This window comes from Ctenopharyngodon idella, chromosome 7 (assembly GCF_019924925.1).
Source record: "Ctenopharyngodon idella isolate HZGC_01 chromosome 7, HZGC01, whole genome shotgun sequence".
NCBI classification, from domain to species: Eukaryota; Metazoa; Chordata; class Actinopteri; order Cypriniformes; family Xenocyprididae; genus Ctenopharyngodon; species Ctenopharyngodon idella.
Genome location: NC_067226.1, coordinates 34,942,751 through 34,962,134, shown reverse-complemented (window position 1 = coordinate 34,962,134; position 19,384 = coordinate 34,942,751). Strand labels below are relative to the sequence as shown.

Sequence of the window (19,384 nt, the reverse complement as noted above, 5' to 3'; positions counted from 1 at the left end):
TATGTTTTCTTTTGTAAAATTTCAAGAATGACACTTTACTGTTTAAAATTTACTGCAGTTTATGATACATGGTCCATGTTTACATTACAGTACAAAATTATTTTTAAGTTTGTTCCCAGATGGTAATGAAATTGAAACACATGTAGGTGTTCAGCTACATCTAATTGTTTTGATAGTATTTGATTTATTAGATTTGGAATACATTCCAATATAGTATCACTGTAGAAATGTAGCAAATTGCTGCTTTTTTTGCTACATTTGTGGCTGCTGCTTTCAGGTGACCCACCTGCAACCGAGTTTAGGGGCCACACTGCTCACCCTATTGGGGAAGGGCCTAGAAAAGGTGGCCTAAAATTGCCCACTCTATAATCACCTAGGAAGATTACTGTGCCTACTGGGAATTCCATCTTGCGGTCGAAATAAGAAAATAAAGAACTGAAATCTGAGCACTATAATGTGGATATCATTGCCCTGAGAGAGACGAGGCTCCTGGGTGAAGGTTCACTGAGGGTACACCTTCTTCTAGAGAGGCTATCCCTCTGGCAGCAAGCATCAGCATGGTGTAGGAATGGCAATCAAGAACAGTATCCTACCTAGTCTCACAGTGAAACACACATTGGAGTAAGTGAGAGGTTGATGATCCTCCGTATCCCCCTAGCAAAGGCAGGCTGTGCTACTCTGTTAAGTGCATAATGATTTATGAATGCAGACAGGAAATTCAGGAGCAGGAGTGGGCTCTGGAGCAGACTCATGGACTGGAGCGGGCTCTGGAGCAGACTCATGGGTTGGAGAGTAGTGTGTGGCCCAAACACACCAAATGGCCATCGCTGTAACAGGGAGTGCAACTGCCAGTGAGACCACCTTTGAAACCCCCAGACTTGGTACCACAGCAGAAATGCTAGCTGCTCGCACTGACGCCAGCCGTGTATCTTCCAAACTCTCAAACGCCTAGGAACCACCTTATGGCTTCATGTGCAACATTCACGATGACCAGAAATTGGTGGAGACTCTGGCGTGGCGACCGTGATAGCTGGGAACTCTAGCGTGGCGGCCATGACGGCTGGGGACTCTAGCGTGGCGGCCATGACGGCTGAGGACACTGGCAAGGCGGCCACTGCAGGAGTGCCGTGTTCCTCCTCTGCGACTCCAACAATAATTAGAGACGCTCAGCTTTAATGTTAAGTTGATGTAAAATTCTAATATCCAACTAGTATTGGGCATAATTGAGCTGAGCGGTTCAGATAGTTCCCCCCTTTGAATAAAGTCTGTCACATAGTCCTCCAGGCAGTGATCTCCTTGACGGAGATGCATAATCCTCACTTCCGGGTCCATGTTTGATTAGATCTTCTGTTACGTAGGGTGAACTAGATCTATATGCAGTGAGTTTATGGACAGAATAAACATAAACAAATCCAACACGGAGACCAGAGAACCAGGAAACAAAATGAGCTTACCAAACATACAGCCATGAAGGACAAGATTCGACAAGAAACACTGGGGTTTAAATACACAAGGGGTAATAGACAAACAAGACACTCCTAAGAACAATCAAAGAACTAATCAACAAGAAAAACTACAAATGACTATAAAACATTGCACAGAACAGGAAATTAACATAAAAGTTCACACAAGACCAGAGGAACACAGGCTGGGATCATGAAAAAGGGATGGTGGCTCGTGTGACCATAGGTGGTCAGGAGTCGGAGCCTTTTAGAGTATGCACTGGGGTAAGACAAGGATGTGTGATGGAACCTGTACTTTTTAACATTTACCTCCTATGTGCTACAAAGCTTCTACATGATAAACTTGAAAGCAGCAATGGGATCACTGTTAAATTGGATGGAAACCTCTTTAATATTCAAGGGTTCCAGGCCACCACCAAAGTCTCAGCAATGCAGGTCCTGGAGCTGCAGTATGCTGATGACTGCGTGGTTGTGGCTCATACCCCAAAAGACCTGCAAATTATCCTTGCTGCTTCTGTGAAGACCTATAGCGGATTGTAGGTTAATACCACTAAAACTGAAGTGATAGCCAATGGAGGCTCAGTCCTCCACCAACTATGCCTGTTTTTACCTTGGAATGGAATGTCCCCATAAAACATGAAAACCCAATGTGTGTGAGCATGCAGTTGGAGGCTTGATCAATACACAGTATTTCCATCTCACTAGTCATCGCACCAAACCAAACCTTTCCCTGTTGCTAGGATCTAATTGGCAAAGAGGAATGTTGCAAGGCTATTGATTGAGAAACATGGTGTTGTTTTGCACTCTATATAAATCAGATCAGATCTTCTGTCTGTTTCTTCACTGATGTGGAGGTTGGAGTGGACTCCTGTGGAGCTCAAGCTCTGATTTACATTATTCAAATACACACAAAACAACAGGGAAATGATCAATGATCGAGCTGATCCAGATGGAGTGGAAAACAGGACAAACTACAGGCCTAGAGCTCATGATGAAGAACTGTAAAATCAGCCTGAGGGGCCATTGGGTTCATACAGTTATTATTATTATTAAGAAAATAGATGCTTTTGCATACATGCATTGTGTAATTATATTGATAATTTTAAGTTAGTTCTCTCTCTTCTCTGATATTCGACATTTGCATGCAATTTTGGCATGCATGAATGTTTCCCCAAATATCTACCAGAACCGCTGTTACGCATCTTTTCTGCTCTTCACCTCGGCTAATTTTTACTAAATCTGTGATTTGTGTACAATAGAAATTCTTGGCTCTGACAAATTGCTTGCGATGTTCCTCATTTGTAATGGCTTTGGATAAAAGCATCTGCATCAATGCATAATAGCACATGTAAATTAGGATGAACATATGCACTAGTTCACAATATTGCACTAGCTTTTCCACTTATGTCTCCTAAAATTAGATTCTCTCAGTAATCTATTTGCTAATTTCTGTTTCTTTTCAAACTGCGGTAATTGAGATGATTGGTAATCAGCTGAAATTTTCTGTTCATTTGTTGATTAGTTTCTTAGTTGACTAGTTTATTTGCAATATCAGGTGGTGTTTGTACATCATCTGCTTGACCTTAAACCATTTCAGTCCTCTCTGGTGATTTTTCATTAAAGCACCTCATTTTTCAAGACATGTCAGGCTGAAAATGAATCCATGCCATCCAGACTGGGAAGTTTTGCATGTAAAAAGGAAAACCAAAGTGAAAGATCCAGCCAAAGGATAGAGGCCATGTAAAGTGAACCCCAAATCTACGCAAAAGAAACACAGAAAAGAGCAAAAATGGCTTAAGAGGCCTGAAGGATTTCCATAGCTAACATTACAGGTATGAGATTGTTTATATTACAGATTCTTATTTATATAAATACTTTTTTTAATATATTATGTTGTCTTAAATATTATGAAAAACAATTAAAAATGAAGGTTCTTTATTGGCATCGATGGTTCCATGAAGAACCTTTAACAACTATGGAGTCTTTCCACTGCACAAAATGTTTTTTTATAGTGAAAAAGATTCTTTGGATTATTAAAATGTTTTTCACACTAAGAAAGAAATGGATTTGTTTCAAAGCAGCTTTGTGTTATTAAGCAGGAAAATAACAGATTTCTTTCTTTCTTTTTTTTTTTTTTTTGTAATGTAATATTGTAAAATTCATCAGTTATGATACAACTTCAATTTCACCTGTATGTATCATAAAATTTCACATGAATAGAGTCTGATGGAACCACCTACTTTTTAGTTTGTAGGTATTGAGGTAAAAGTATTCAGAAATGGAGTTGAGAATCGTTCTAGTCTTGTTTGTCATATGTGAGTATATGTACATTATTATACTGAAGCAGAATAATTATGTGTATTTTTCTGAATAACCTATAAAACTTTTCATTTTTAAGGTTCACATACTTGGTCACAGAAAGTCTTCCACTTTGTGAATCAATCCAAGACGTTTGACGAGACAATTACATTGATCTGGTGACTCTATCGGACCAGGCAAACATAGAGGAGCTTTTTGCACTGGAAAACTTCACTTATACAGAATCCGCCTGGATTGGACTGAAGAAAACACACAGTAAGCAGTGGCACTGGGCTCTGGCTGATGAAAAGCTTTACAAGGAAGGAGAAGCTGGATACAGAAACTGGGCAGCTAATGAAGAAGAGGTTGTTATAGAGTATGAAGACTGTGGAGTGATGGGTGCCGATGGGCAGTTCTATGACACCTATTGTTTTCCTACCAGATATTTCTTGTGCTACGATGGTAAGTATTCAACAAGATCTTTATGAAGAAAATGTATTTTACATGATTCACTCTTAATAATAAAGGTTCTTCATTGGCATTGATGGTTCCATGAAGAACCTTTAACATCCACGGATCCTTTCAAGTCCAACAGAAGTTTTTTTAGTGGAAAAAGGTTCTTTAGATTATTAAAAATGTTCTTTACACTCTTAAAAATAAAGGTTCCAAAAGGAGGTTTTCACAGTGTTGCCATAGAAGAACCATTTTTGGTTCTCCAAAGAACCTTCCCAGCTAGAAATTTTATTGTTCTAAGAATGTTCTGAGAACACTGCTATGTTTTGGTAATGTTTTCAGCGGCAAGTTTTATTTTTGTTCCTAGAATGTTCTTCTAAAATTTAGGATAACATTCTTTAAAAAAGTATTTAGTGATTACATTGTTATAAAGCTTTTAGGTGGAAGTTTCCCATCAGGCACTGGATGTTGACTCCAACATCGCTCAGATGTCAAATTTTGGTCGAAAATGAAAATCAGGTTGATGTCTAAACCCAACATTTGTTTGACGTCAAGCTCCAACGTCATTAAACAACTCCAACAGCTTCACTTGTTACAAACCAGTTTCACTTTATTTGTCATATGTGTATAAACGTTCTTATTGAGATAAAAAGAGATTTAGATGTCTGTTTGAAAATAATAGTTTGGTTTGATGTCACCGTTATGGTAATCGGTGTTTGTTTTAGTTGGGCAGTTAGTTCACTTTTTAATGTTACTTTTTCTTTGGCTGCTGCAACTGTTCACATCAACATGGTTCTTCTATGGCATTACTACCTGCTTTTGTAACCTTTGTTTTTAAGATTCTAATTCTAACATTCTAATTATTTTAATCTTCTAGATCAGGAATACAATAACCAGACATACTTCTTCATTAATGAGCAAAAGTCGTCATGGAGAGAAGCTCAGAGTTATTGCAGACAGTTTCACACAGATCTGGTCAGTGTGAGGAACCGGGCTGAGAATGTTCAGATCCAGCAGATGATTCCTGCAGGACATTTAGCATATATCAGCCTTTTCAAAGACGCTTACGTCTGGTCTGATAACAGCACATCTTCATTCAGAAACTGGCACTCTGCTCAACCGGATGGATCAGGAGGATGTGTGGCACAACAATTACAAGATCCCAGACTGTGGGATGATCAGAAGTGCAGCAGTCACAAGCCGTTCTTCTGTTCCACCTGTGTGTAAATGTCATGCATATGGGTATTTTGTTATAATGGGATTTACACTGCAAAAAATGTTCTTCCTCAGTATTTTTGTCTTGCTTTCCAGTACAAATATCTAAACATTCTTAAATCAAGATACATTTACTGGAGATGGGGAAAAAAAAAAAAAAAAAGACATAAATTTCTCAGAAAACAAGACATTTTATCAAAATAAAGAAATTTTATACTTAAGAGGGAAATATCTGGCAATGGGGTTAGAAAAATAAGCTTAATTGAAAGGGAAAACACATTTATTTTTCAAACCCCATTGGCAGATATTTTCTACCTTTTTTTTTTTTTTGCATAAACTCACTTAATTTTAATAATTTTCTCAGAAAACAAGACTTAAAGGGTTAGTTCACCCAAAAATGGAATTTCAATCTCATGTCGTTCCAAACCCTTAAGATCTTCATTCATCTTCAGAACACAAATTAAGATATTTTTGATGAAATTCGAGAGGTTTCTGATCTCCCAATACACAGCAATGTCATAACAAATTTAAGGCCCAGAACATCGTTAAAATAGTAGTCACTACAGTGGTTCAACCTTAATGTTATGAAGTGGTGAGAATACTTTTTGTGTGCAAAAACAAAACAAAAATAACAACTTTATTCAACAATTCCATCAGTCTCCTATGCTGTTTACGTTGTAGACACAGTGCAGCGCTTCCAGGTTCTACGTCAGAACGCGACTCATTATTGGCCGGCTCCTGTGTTTTTCTTTACTACCTTTCTGAGCCCTGAAATTTGTTATGACATTGCTGTGTATAAGGAAATCAGAAACCTCTTGGATTTCATCAAAAATAGCTTAATTTGTATTGCAAAGATGAACAAATGTCTTACGGGTTTGGTATGACATGAGGCTGAGTAATTAATGACAGAAATTTCATTTATATTAGATGGAAAGGTATTGTTGAAATAATGTGCGTTTAAATCAGTAGATCTCTACTGATGTCTAATGAGTTACAAATAGAGAAAAAAGTATATGCAAACAATAAAATGCAACCAGTGAGAACAGTTGAGCATATATAATGCAACTAGTTGAGAAGCTTTAAAGCTCATAGTAAAAGCAGGTGTGTTTGTGTGTGCACTTTGACACTCAGTGATGAAGAAGAGGCAGATTTTGAAAATCGAAGTGAAATCTCATCAGGACGTGTCCAACCTTCGAATGCAAGCGGCCATCTTGGCAAAGGTCAGTGTCATTCACTAACAAATCGATTTACTTAAGGTCCTTTTGTGTGTTTATCCTGCATATGACAAACATGTTTGCTTTTCAGCTGAAGCAGAGACTGGTGGAGCTGGGAATGGCATACGACACCATACTGGAATGGAGCCTTCTGCCCTGCGGGCGGGTTTGACTGAGATGACGGGGTGACTATGGAAGCCCATTTCTGCCACATGAAAAATAAAATCATGCTTTGGCAAATCATAATTATAACTTAAAAAGTTGGAATTGTGACATACCAAGTCATATTTATGCTGAAAAGCCGAAATTAACATAATAAGTCATAATTATGCGATGAAAAGTCAAAATTATTACTTAAAATATCATTATGACATTAAAAGTTGAAAGATGACAAAATTATGACATTAAAAAGTTGAAATTACGGAGCCCTGGACATGACATGCAGGAAAAAAATAGTAGGCTAAATCGTGCGCACAAATTAGTAAATCGAGGGAATGAATTAGTAAATAGTGCGCACGATTACATTCTCCGTATGAAATTGACATACTGTCACATTAAAAAGTTGAATTTTTTGACATACTAAGTCAGAATTGACATACTAACTCATTAAAGAGTCAAAATATATGAGAAATATATAAAGTCGAAATTGACAAAAGGTTATAGTTATGACAAAAAGTAAAAATCATGAAACAAAAAGTCAGAATTATGACATTCTAAATCATATTTATGAGATGAAAAGACAAAATTGAAATACTAAATCATAATTATGAGGTAAAATGTCAAAATTATTACTTAAAATGTCATTATGACATGAAAAGATTACAATATTATAAAAAGTCAAAATTGACATACTAAGTCAAAACTGACAAAAAGTCATAATTATGACATTAAAAAGTCAAAATTCACTCTCTAAGTCGAAATTAGAGTCAAAATTATGACAGTCATTATGATAAAACTAATGACATTATGACAAAAATCAGTTATGACAGAAAGTCATCATTTCGACATTTTGTCTCATAATTTCTTCTTATTTATTATTATTTTTTTTTTAATCTAGCATGCCATAAAGTCAAAATTATCTATATACTGTATGCCATGATTTGTGTTGCTGTGCTCTGTCTTTATTGATGATGAGTAAGATAAATATAAGGTTTTGGAGAAAACATATGCATAATGCTGCAGTCTTTTTTACTGAGATAGTAATTCCTGCTGGAAAAAAAGCCATCTTAAACCAGCATAAAGCGGTTGCTGGTTAAATTTCTTTTCTGCTGTTTCCTTTTTCTTTTCAGCAATTGTGCAATTATGTTATTGAAGCATCTTTAACAAGATTATGAACTAAATTTATGCTTATATTTTACCCTGAATACACTGTAACATATCATGCATACTGATCTTGCAAAACCATTTACTACAATTAGTTCAAATAAAGGATCCATGACTTTTTAACAATAATTTAAAAGTCCAATTTCAAAAATGTGATCTTAAGTAAATGTGTATTTTAAATTTCTAAAAATTTATCATGTAAAAATGTGCCATAAAGATTTACAAATGTACACAATGTAATGTATACAATTTAATAACTTTTGAATGTAGTCTAATTTCACCTAAACTAACCACATAAGTAAATATGTATATTTATAAACTTTATCTTGTGTTCAGCAGTTAAAGTACAAACAGGTACTCATTTATGCACACGCAAATGGAATATGTTAAAGCTTTGCAAATTTTCCTAAACGATTTCACATGCAAAACTCAAAAATCACTTTACATATTTTTAAAATGTAGCTTAATTTCAATATATCTTTGTACATCAGAATATATAATTATAAACAAGAATATATAATTTTAACTCCAGTATTTTATTTAATTTTATCGGTCTGGTACAGAAACCAATCCACGTTTGATCAGGAATCTGGACTTTCAGAACTGAAACTCCCAATCCAAATTTCCCTGCCTTGTGACGTCTCAGACAAGCCGAAAGAAAATCAGTCATCGTTGACTGTAAAACCACTCCATCATCCTGCTGTGACAGAAGCTGCTGATCCAGAACGTACGGATTTCACAGGACAGGACAGGTTAGTTCGGTTCATTTTTAACAAAAACAAATATGACTCTAATTAGTGACGGCAGTTACTGATTACAAAACATTTGAGTGTCAAGAGTGTTTTATCAATTCAGCTGTTAAATATTACATAAATTTTCCTAAAATAGAAATGCAATAAAGAAACTTTGTCCTAAAATGTTCATCTGATGGTTTAATTCTCATAGTTGTTGTTGTTGTTGTTCCATGTCTTGAATTACAGAAAGTTTTACATGTTTTTAATGGGTTTAAAATGAAAATCACTGATATCGTTGACTTAACTGACATGTAAAACATTTACAGATGGCCCTCGGTCATTACTGTCAGAGCCTCTGAGGCTGCGAGACACAGTCCATAACATTAATCTTTGTCATAATCAATGCTGGGTAGTACTGATTATATGTAATCTGGATTACATGATCAGATTCTAAAAATGAAGTACTTATATTACATTTTTAAATGCACATAATCAGATTACAGTTATTTTTTATTGATTTACATATCAATCACACAAATTTATTGATGCTCCCTAATTCTTTTTACTTCTCTCGATTTTTCTTATAGTTGGGAAAGTCTTCCAGTTTTGGAATGGATATCTTTGTTGATAAAGAAAAAAACATTTTTTTTTTTTTTTTCCGTTCTCTTTGTATTTTCATATCAATATGGTTAAAAATAATTTAATTCAAAGATATGTGATAAATGAGTTAGGTCAAAAGTAATCTAAAAGTAGTCAGAATACATTACCCCATTACATTACTAACTACAATTTTTGTCATGTAATTTGTAATCAGTAACGGATTACAATTTGTAAGTAATCTACCCAGCACTGGTCATATTTCACATCTTTGTCTTTTGTCCCAACATTACAGAGCAATATACATTTTTATAAGGGCTTCTCTGTGAGATGATGAAGATCATTGAGGGCTGGCTGTTATTATTAGGTAAAGTAAGACTTTTATTAATGACAGTAAAACAAAATAAAGGATGACAAATATATAGTTCTAAAAATCATTCTAAATATAAAATAATGTCAGAGTCCACACCACAACTATAATGATAACGGCACTGAGGAACAATATCATTGGAATCACTTTCAGAACAACATTTCCCAGAAGATGAACGAAACAAACATTGACAGCCAATCAGAATCCATCCTGCTTTAAGGAGTTTGAGTATTTAAAGCTACAGACGACAAAACTGCAGCGTGTGTGTAGAATAAACAGAATGATATTGTGCGCTGGTGTGGACGCTAATATTATCATTATAGATAATGGACTTAAATAATTGTGTATTTTCAATTATTATTGTATTGCATTGTATAATTTCAAAACAATGCAACTCAGAATTCATCAGATTTGGTGTTTCTGAAGATATGAAGTTTTATAAACTATAGTTAAAAAAAAAACTCATTCAATAATTTTTATAAACACATTTATCTGTGCTTATTAGTTTATTTATAATTAATAAAATCACGCTTACCTTCATCAAGTATTTCAGGTAATTGTAATCTTTGACTTATGAGCATCAGTGCGTGATTCATTGCACGTTCACTGCTTTACAAAACAAATCTAACATCATTTGGATGCTCATTTGCCTCTTTACATCTGATTGTTTATTATATTGATCTGTTATTAAGTATCTTTTCGCAGGGCTGTTTTCTGTTCAGGAGCATGCAGATGGCACTAAAGGTAGATCAACTTTTAGGCTACTTTGTTTTGGCCAAAATTAAGGCTTTCAAATACACACACATGCAATAGTACGTAAATAAATTTTCTGTACTTTTATAATTTAAACAACAGCGTTATTTAATTAATTTGTATATCGGTTTTACACATCAGATTTAGCCCGTGTCTACAGACTTATTAACCAAATTATAGTTATAGGTGCACTTACACATCATTTGCATCTTACGATCTTGAAATTTAAAGCTAATTTTTCATAAAAAAAAAAAAAAAAAAAGTCCTGTCTCCACATCAAATTAATTTTCCTTTTCCAGAGAATCTGGCACTAAGAGGAACTGCCACTCACTCATCCACATACAATGCTCAGTCCGCGGATCACGCCATCGACGGTGGGAAGAATTTCTCTAAGTCTTCTAGTTCGTGTGCTGTAACCCATTTTGGGAGCAACCCGTGGTGGAGGCTGGATCTTCAGGCTTCGTATCGGGTGAACACCATAGTCGTCACTTACAGAGAAGACTGCTGTGCTGGTAGATGGAATAATGTTGAGATTCACTTTGGAAACTCTCTGCAGAATGACGGAAACGACAATCCCAGGTCAGGCGTGAGTGATGTACCAGCAGGTTAGGTATCGTTAACTAGTTAGTGCATGATCACATTAAATTAGCTACAGAAAAGGCAAAAGTCGCCACCGCTTCGTGGTCAATTAAGTTAATCAATTCAGTGAAATCACTAACTGAAATGGAACCAAATCACGAAAGGATAAACTAATGCATAGTTTGGCCCACAGAGCCATTTGATTTACCTTACAAAGTGTCTTTATTTTGTACGTTTTTCCATATATAATAGCTATGGGTAACTTTGGATCAAACTACATTGAAGAAAAACTGCTTTATGTGATTGTGTGATTGCGAAAACCTGCAACGCTGACTATATCCTTGATGATGATGTTGATGTTGAATGATCCTTCCTTCTTAAAGACCTTCTAAAGTCCACGATATACTCATTTCGTTCTTTGTTTAGGGGTAAAATGAAGTTCGATATACGTGAGCAGCGTTTAGATGGATATTGTAAATACGTGCTGCGCATAACAAAATAAACACAACAAAAATGAGAAAACAGCAAGCATTTTTTATAGAAAGCATAAGAAAAGCATCGTATCATAACAACATGGGTATGTTAGCACGAGCTCTGCAAATAGCACTCCAGTAAAGCACAGAAGCACAAATTTATTTTATACTATAAAGCAGCTATCCAGTGTGTTCATGTTCTCAATGGTAGTACGAAGCTGTTTTGCAGAACTTTTACTGAGAGTTCGCTTTAGCAAGCCGCTTAGAACTCCCAAAACGAACACAAAACAAACTTCGTTTTAGCCTGATTTTGTTCGAAATAACATCACATCAGTTCATTCTTCGATTTCATTTGAAGTATATTGGGGCCTTGACTGTCAGCGGTCCACAGGTGGGACGTTTGCCATTATTAATTTAAAACAACAATATCTTAGTCTAAACCTAAAGTAATATTGACAAACTATATAATTTGAAAGCTTACAAACTCTAGTTTTCTCTAGTCTGATGTTCAATAAAAATTACAGTATTTTAAAGAACAGGAATTTATTAATTTGCAACAAAAATATTTTCATACTCATAAGGCGTGTTCAGACCCCCCCCAAAAAAAAATCTTACTGAAAGATAATTTTTTTTTGAGATATCAGTCAGACATGCTTCGTGAAATATTTATTTTATAAAAATTATAAAATATATATATATATATATATATTTTTACATTTTTCATTTTTTCACTTCTACAATAATCTGCCAAGTGTCTCCTTTTAAAAAGAGACCAAACTTAAGTCTGTGCTCTAAAAAGGGGTGTAACGATATTCAAACCGAACTGAAAAACCGCGATACACCACCCACGTTACGTACCGCGGTACTCTCATGGCGTACCGAATGCCCCCCGCCTCCAGCTGCCCCGGACCAGCCCTGGCCCATTGTTGAGGTTGACCTCACTTTACCTTGTGTCACAAAACTAAATCCTTCCTTGACATTTGATTAAATAGTAATTAGGGGTGTGACGGTACACATATTCGTCCCACAAATTTTCGATACGTGTCTAATGTGTACGCTATGAATACAGCGTTGTAGCCTAAGCACCATTAACCACCAATAATCGCAATAAGCTCTGCGTTTTGTTATTTTTGATAAGAAACAAAGTGTCATCTTTCAAATTCTGTCCCCTTTTATCACGAAATTCAAACAAAAAATGCTGTTTGATGTGGCGTGTATAGGCACCTCAGTTCAAGCGGCAGCGCAGAGCGCGAGTGAACGCGATCATCTCTTCCTCTTTAATGCTAGTTACAGAATAAACATGAATGAACATCTGAAGGTATGTTGAAAGATACAGTACAACTTACTGAAAAGTATCATATCTCGTGTAATCGCTCAATCATTGTTTCAACCATGGAAAGATTTCAATAAAACAGCTTGTAAACAATATGTCATGTAGCATTACATTTACCTCAGAAAGCCATTCAGTGTCCACAGTTTGTTAGTTCGCTAGAGAAAGAAACTCTTTCACTAAATGTATGCACTACTTTGGGTTCCTTGCCGCCGCCGCTTAGTTGGGGACACTTGACATTTGATATTCAACAGTGTTTTGATCTGCGGCATCGACACCATTGTATGCGAACTGAACTGGACGATGACATCACTGTTTACTCCAGTGCTGATATAGATAAATTAACTAAATTAATAACTGTTGATTCTTACAACCGAATGAATCAATACTGAATTTACTTAAGGTGGACAATGACACCATTTTCTTAAAGAGCTGCTGTGCAGCCAAAATTATATACCAGTTATCACTGTAAAGCTGCTTTGACACAATCTGCACTGTAAAAAGCGCTATATAAATAAAGGTGACTTGACTACATTAGCCTATATATTCATTATATTTTAATTAACCTGTTAGTGATGTCTTGATTATTTAATGTATGTTTAAATAAATCTGTCATGAAAATGACAGCCACTGTATATATATCAAATATAATATTATATTTGAACAACGAATTGGAGTAAAAACAGAATTTTATAATTAGACTTAGAAGTTAATACAAAAACTGCTTTATATGCAGTTTACATTTGTTATTTGAGTGTTGATTATTATATCTAAAAATAAATAGAAACTGAATTTAGGATAATAGTTTGGCTTCTGAACCTTTAATATTATAGTAATGTGCAAGTAAGGGCTCCCTATATAGTTTACATTAGCAGAGTTTTTTTATTATTATTATTATTAAGAAACTTTTATTAGGGCCCGAGCACCGATGGTGTGAGGACTCAATTGTAATTGCTCGGTCAATTATTCTTCTTCTCCGAAATGAATCACATTTTTGAGGGCCTAAACATGCTCGAAAACTCGTGAAACTTTGCACACGCATCAGAAGTGGTGAAAATTTACGTCTGATATGAGTTTCAGAATTAGGTGTGGTAAAATGGCTCGATAGTGCCACCTACAAAATTTCAATTAAGCGCCCCTTCGCGCTACGTTTCACGTACAGGTATGAAATTCGGTAGACACATGTAACAGACCAATACCTACAAAAAAGTCAGTGGGAGCAAAATCTGAAAACCCAACAGGAAGTGAGATATTTTGAATTTTCTTTGCAAATTTTTTTTTGCAGTTTTTGCCATTTCCAGACATTGTACTTTAACGAACTCCTAGAGCTTTAATCAGATCAACATCATATTTGGTCAGTCTAATCTAAAGGCCTTTGCGACGTTAAACTGCGAAGATCTTGAGTTTTTGCTGAAGGGCGTGTCCGTGGCGGCCTGACAATGTTCGATGTTTCGCCATGAAACAGGAAGCTGTTGATACACGTATGATAGGAGTCCTGGGGCACAGTCAAGCTCAAACCAGTGCGCAACGTTTTGCTATGGTTTTCCGGGTTGAGCGACATGTTTCCTGGAAACGGTGTGCAACGAGGTTTGAGATACGTTTTATCTTGTTTAGTGGGTGTGTCAGAAATGTCAGCCCAATCAGCGGCAACATGTATATAAACCACGCAGTATTAAAGAGACAGCTCGCACAATGGGTATTAATGTAACATAAAAATACTATACATATTTATATATTTTGCTGTTGTATTGTGAAGTGACACTTTCATAAACTGTTCTATACTCCTCTGATTATAAAATGGTAAATATTACAATATCATAGAACAACAACAGTGATCAGCAATAATGATAAGCCTAATACTCACAATAAAAATAATAAGGTCATATAGATAACACAGTCTCAGAGGTAAGAAGAGGATTATCCTTCACCTGAAATGTTTGTCTTTTCATCCTGAAATGCGAGGCAAATGTTGGATCACAATAATTAGAAGTTTCCACAAATCCCTTTACTTGATTGGGATGTTCTCTTTTATTCTGGATGGCAATTGCAGTGATTGTAACATTGAGCGTATTTTGCAGTATTAAACACGTATTTATACTGATTTCAATTCTTCAAAAAGAACACAAAGAATGGCCTTCTCAGCTGCCATAGTTGCAACTCATGCGTCATCAGAACAGGGTGTTTAACGCACCACCGTTTCTATTTAAAAAACGTTTTGCAACGTTTTGTCGGGGCTGAACACATCTACATGCCAATATTCAGTTAGTCATAGCGCCACCTGCTGGCAACAGGAAATTGCATGCTTTACACTGTATTTCACTCCCTGAAACACATTTAAATATGCCATAGAGTACCAAACATACTAGAAGCATGTTAAATCATGCAAAACTTGGCTAAGTGCTAATGTATGTGATTAACACCATGAAACAGGAAGTTGCTGTAACTCAGGCATACAATGTCCGATCTGCCACAAACGTCACCCATTTGATAACAGTCCTGCCCTGAACACATCAACATGACAATATTCAGTTCTAGTAATAGCGCCACCCATTGGCAACAGGAAGTGACGTGTTTAACACTGTGATGCACTACTAGCAACATACTAAAATATGCAATTGAGTGCTAAACATGCTACATACATGCTTAAACATGCTAGCAACAGTTACTAAGTGCTAAAGCATGCTATTATCGTCAGGAAACAGGAAGTTGTTGTAACTCAAGCATACAATGTCCAATCTGCCTCAAACTATTTTTTTTTAAGTGCCCTGGCCTGAAGACATCTACACGCCAAAATTTAGTTATAGTCATAGCGCCACCAGCTGGTAGCAGGAAGTAGTATGTATGTGGTGTAGTATGTGGTGTACGATGACTGACGTAGTCCTCCTATATTTATATACTTAAATGCATATTGCCCACTGTGCTCTGTTTTCCTAAAGCCACCGGGTGGCAGTGGCACGAGTGCGAGGGCCCTTTCATCGGTGCTTGCAGCTTTAATTATAATTGAATTCATTTAAAGACAGAGACACAATTTGTTCAGTAAACCACTGTTTAATAAAAAAGAAGCAATTTTATGTTTAGTTTTCTCGCCCCTATTGTACCAAACTGTAACGAACAGTATATTACAACAATATTATACATTAAAAATAGTTAGATCTCTTTTACATAATAACAATAAATTGAAAAAACAATAAAGGAAAAACAACAACTAAAGCAAAACACACAAAAAAGGCACAGGTCAATTCAGATAGCTACAGATTAAGAAGAGTTGAAAAAAGTCATGCATACAAGAAGCAAATCATTATATAAAAGGGGTATTTTAGGAAAAACAGTGAATGATTAAAATGACTAATGGTTTGGTAGTAATAAAATGTTGGTGGAAATACGTTGAGAATCAAGCTATTTTATCTCTTTCAACCTCACCCATTATATCACTAAAATCTGAGTTTGAAATAATGGATATAAAGGGTTTCCAAATCTTCTCAAATAAGGACAGTTTACCTTTTAAAATATACAGCTGCAAGAAAAAGTATGTGAACCACTTGCAGAATCTGTGAAAATGTGAATAATTTTAACAAAATAAGGACGATAATACAAAATGCATGTTATTTTTTATTTAGTACTGTCCTGAGTAAGATATTTTACATAAAAGATGTTTACATATAATCTACAAGACAAAAAAATAGCTGTATTTATTAAAATAACCCCATTCATAAGTATGTGAACCACTTATTCTTAATACTGTGTGTGGTTACCTGGATGATCTACGACTGTTTGTTTGTTGTGTGATGGTTGTTCATGAGTCCCTTGTTTGTTCTGAGCAGTTAAACTGAGCTCTGTTCTTCAGAAAAATCCTCCAGGTCCTGCAGATTCTTCAGTTTTCCTGCATTTTTTGCATATTTGAACCCTTTCCAGCAGTGACTGAATGATTTTGAGATCCATCTTTTCACACTGAGGACAACTGAGGGACTCAAACACAACTATTAAAAAAGGTTCAAACATTCACTGATGCTCCAGAAAAAAACATGATGCATTAATAGATGGTGGGTGAAAACATTTGGAATTTGAACATCAAGGTAAATTGTATTTAATTTGTCTTCCGGGAAACATGCAAGTATTTTCTGTTGCTTCCGAAGGGCGGTACTAAATGAAAAAAAAAAAAATGACATTCAAGCGAAATAAGAAAAATTTGGACCTCTTCATCCTGTTCAAAAGTTTTCACCCCCTGACTCTTAATGCGTCGTGTTTCCTTCTGGAGCATCAGTGAATGTTTGAACCTTTTTTAATAGTTGTGTTTGAGTCCCTCAGTTGTCCTCAGTGTGAAAAGACGGATCTCAGAATCATTCAGTCACTGTTGGAAAGGGTTCAAATATGCAAAAGATGCTGGAAAACTGAAGAATCTGCAGGACCTGGAGATTTTTCTGAAGAACAGAGCTCAGTTTAACTGCTCAGAACAAACAAGAGACTCATGAACAACCATCACAAAACAAACAAAACAGTCGTAGATCATCCAGGTAACCACACACAGTATTAAGAATCAATGGTTCACAAACTTTTGAACGGGTCATTTTAATAAATTCAGCTATTTTTTTGTCTTATGGATTATATGTAAACATCTTTTATGTAAAATATCTTACTCAGGACAGTATTTTGTATAATCTCTCTTATTTTGTTAAAATTTTGCATATTTTCACAGATTCTGCAAGTGGTTCACATACTTTTTCTTGCAACTGTATGTAATCTTTTTCATTGACAAACAAAAAGACATATTATTAATCCACTGTACAACAGATATGGGTTTAATACATAGCTATTAGACGCTTTGCTCGAAGGATACACGTCAATAAGTTTACGAGTGCTGCTACAGTGTACAATATTTTCAGGAAAAACTCCCAAAATAAAAGTTTCTGGATTGATTGGAAGATTAACAGATACCATCTGAAAAATTAGTAAAACTACCTCTTTCCAAAACTCCTGCACCTTAGGACAATTCCACATGCAGTGCAAAAAGTGTGCCTTTCTCAGCTGAGCATTTAATGCATGTGTCTGGAGTGTTCTGACAAACCTAACTGGAGTAAAATACATTCTCATAATCCAGTTGTACTTTATTAATTTAAGATTACTGTTAATAGTTTGCGCTTGAGCTTTTATGCATATTTTTTTCCCATATATCTAAGGAAATTTTTAAATCATCTCTCCAGGAGATCAGTATGGATTCTGAAGATTCTTTAGAGGATGACTCTAATAATTTATAAAACATTGATATTAAGCCTTTAGATTGGGGTGACTTTGACAGTGAAATTTCAAGAGGAGTCTTAATGGGTTTTGTACCTTGGTAAGAAGAAACATAGCTCCTAAATTGAAGTAATTTAAAGAAATCTCTCATAATCATTTAATTAAAATGTTTGATTACCTAAAGGAAGGGTCTACATGTAAGTCTACATGTCATTTTATACATTTATAGTTATGTTTGTCAATGTAAATAGCCTATTGAGACTGGTTGAATTTGCATGTGTGGTCCTGCAGATGTGCCGTGATCTCATTTGATTCAACAACCAGCAGCGTCACCTACTCCTGCGCTGATATGCAGGGACGATATGTGAACATCCTCATTCGTGAATGGTGGACCTACCTCCCGGTGTGCGAGGTGGAAGTATATGAGTCAGGTAATCATCACACAGAACTCCAAAAAGCCTATTTTCTGTGCAGATACGCCTGTCGGTTGCATCAGTGTTCGAGAATCATTACAACTTTTTGTTATAAAGGATCCTGCGAACAGTAGATGCTTGGCATTTGTAGACAAATACAGACTGTGGTTAAAATGTTAAAAAAAAAAAAAAAATAAAAAATAATAATACTTGTTAATATTTAAAAAATAAAAAAATGGAAATGAAGGAATTATAGTGGGAAAGCATCTTCAAGATCCTTCAACTGAGAGAACTTCAAAAATGTTCCTCCTTCAGTGGGGTTTAAAAGTGTCTCAGGACGCAGGAATTTGAATTTTTAATATAGGTTTTATTTACATTTTATTCTCAATGTGTCTTTACATTTTGGTTTATTGTTCATTAGCTTTCACTCTTATCATTGTTTAAATTATTATTATTATTATTATTATTATTATTATTATTTATTTTTATTTCTTTTCAAATGTGCTAACTGGTAGGCCTATTTGTCTAGTATTTTTGTTGATCTAGTCTATTTTAAGTTTCATACCATGTGTATGTATATTACAAAAACTCATTTGTGACCATTTAATTTTGGGGACATGAAAATTTAGTTTTTTTCCAGTTAGCCCATGTTAGATTTTATTTTAGTTTTCAGAAACAATAAAGCTAAATCCAAATGAAGAACATGTTTTAATGGTTTAGTCTGCAATAAAGAATGAGCATGTGTGTCTGAAACTGTGCGTTTGATGCAGTTATTTGCATTGTTGTTTGTGTTGCTTAGATTCTGCAAGACGTTTGTTTATGAAAATAGCATTTAACTCCAGCGCCGATCTGACCGACCCAACAGTAACAGACCAAGTGCTTAAAGAGGTGAGAACGTAATGCGAGTCTCTTATCCTATCCAGATGCATCATTATAA

The 19,384-nt window shown here is 35.3% G+C and overlaps 1 protein-coding gene across 1 annotated transcript in view; it reads left to right on the top strand.

Annotated features, from left to right (window-relative positions):
• Nucleotides 1-19,384, top strand: part of LOC127515646 (fucolectin-1-like) — a 38,944-nt gene that overhangs the window by 18,603 nt on the left and 957 nt on the right. Inside the window, exons 9-19 of the mRNA XM_051899525.1 lie at nt 3,087-3,295; nt 3,862-4,223; nt 5,092-5,433; nt 6,561-6,649; nt 6,735-6,828; nt 8,530-8,718; nt 9,593-9,664; nt 10,373-10,411; nt 10,720-10,999; nt 18,326-18,465; nt 19,247-19,335. The gene's annotated coding sequence lies outside the window, so the exon portion shown is untranslated. The remainder of the gene's footprint in view (nt 1-3,086; nt 3,296-3,861; nt 4,224-5,091; nt 5,434-6,560; nt 6,650-6,734; nt 6,829-8,529; nt 8,719-9,592; nt 9,665-10,372; nt 10,412-10,719; nt 11,000-18,325; nt 18,466-19,246; nt 19,336-19,384) is intronic.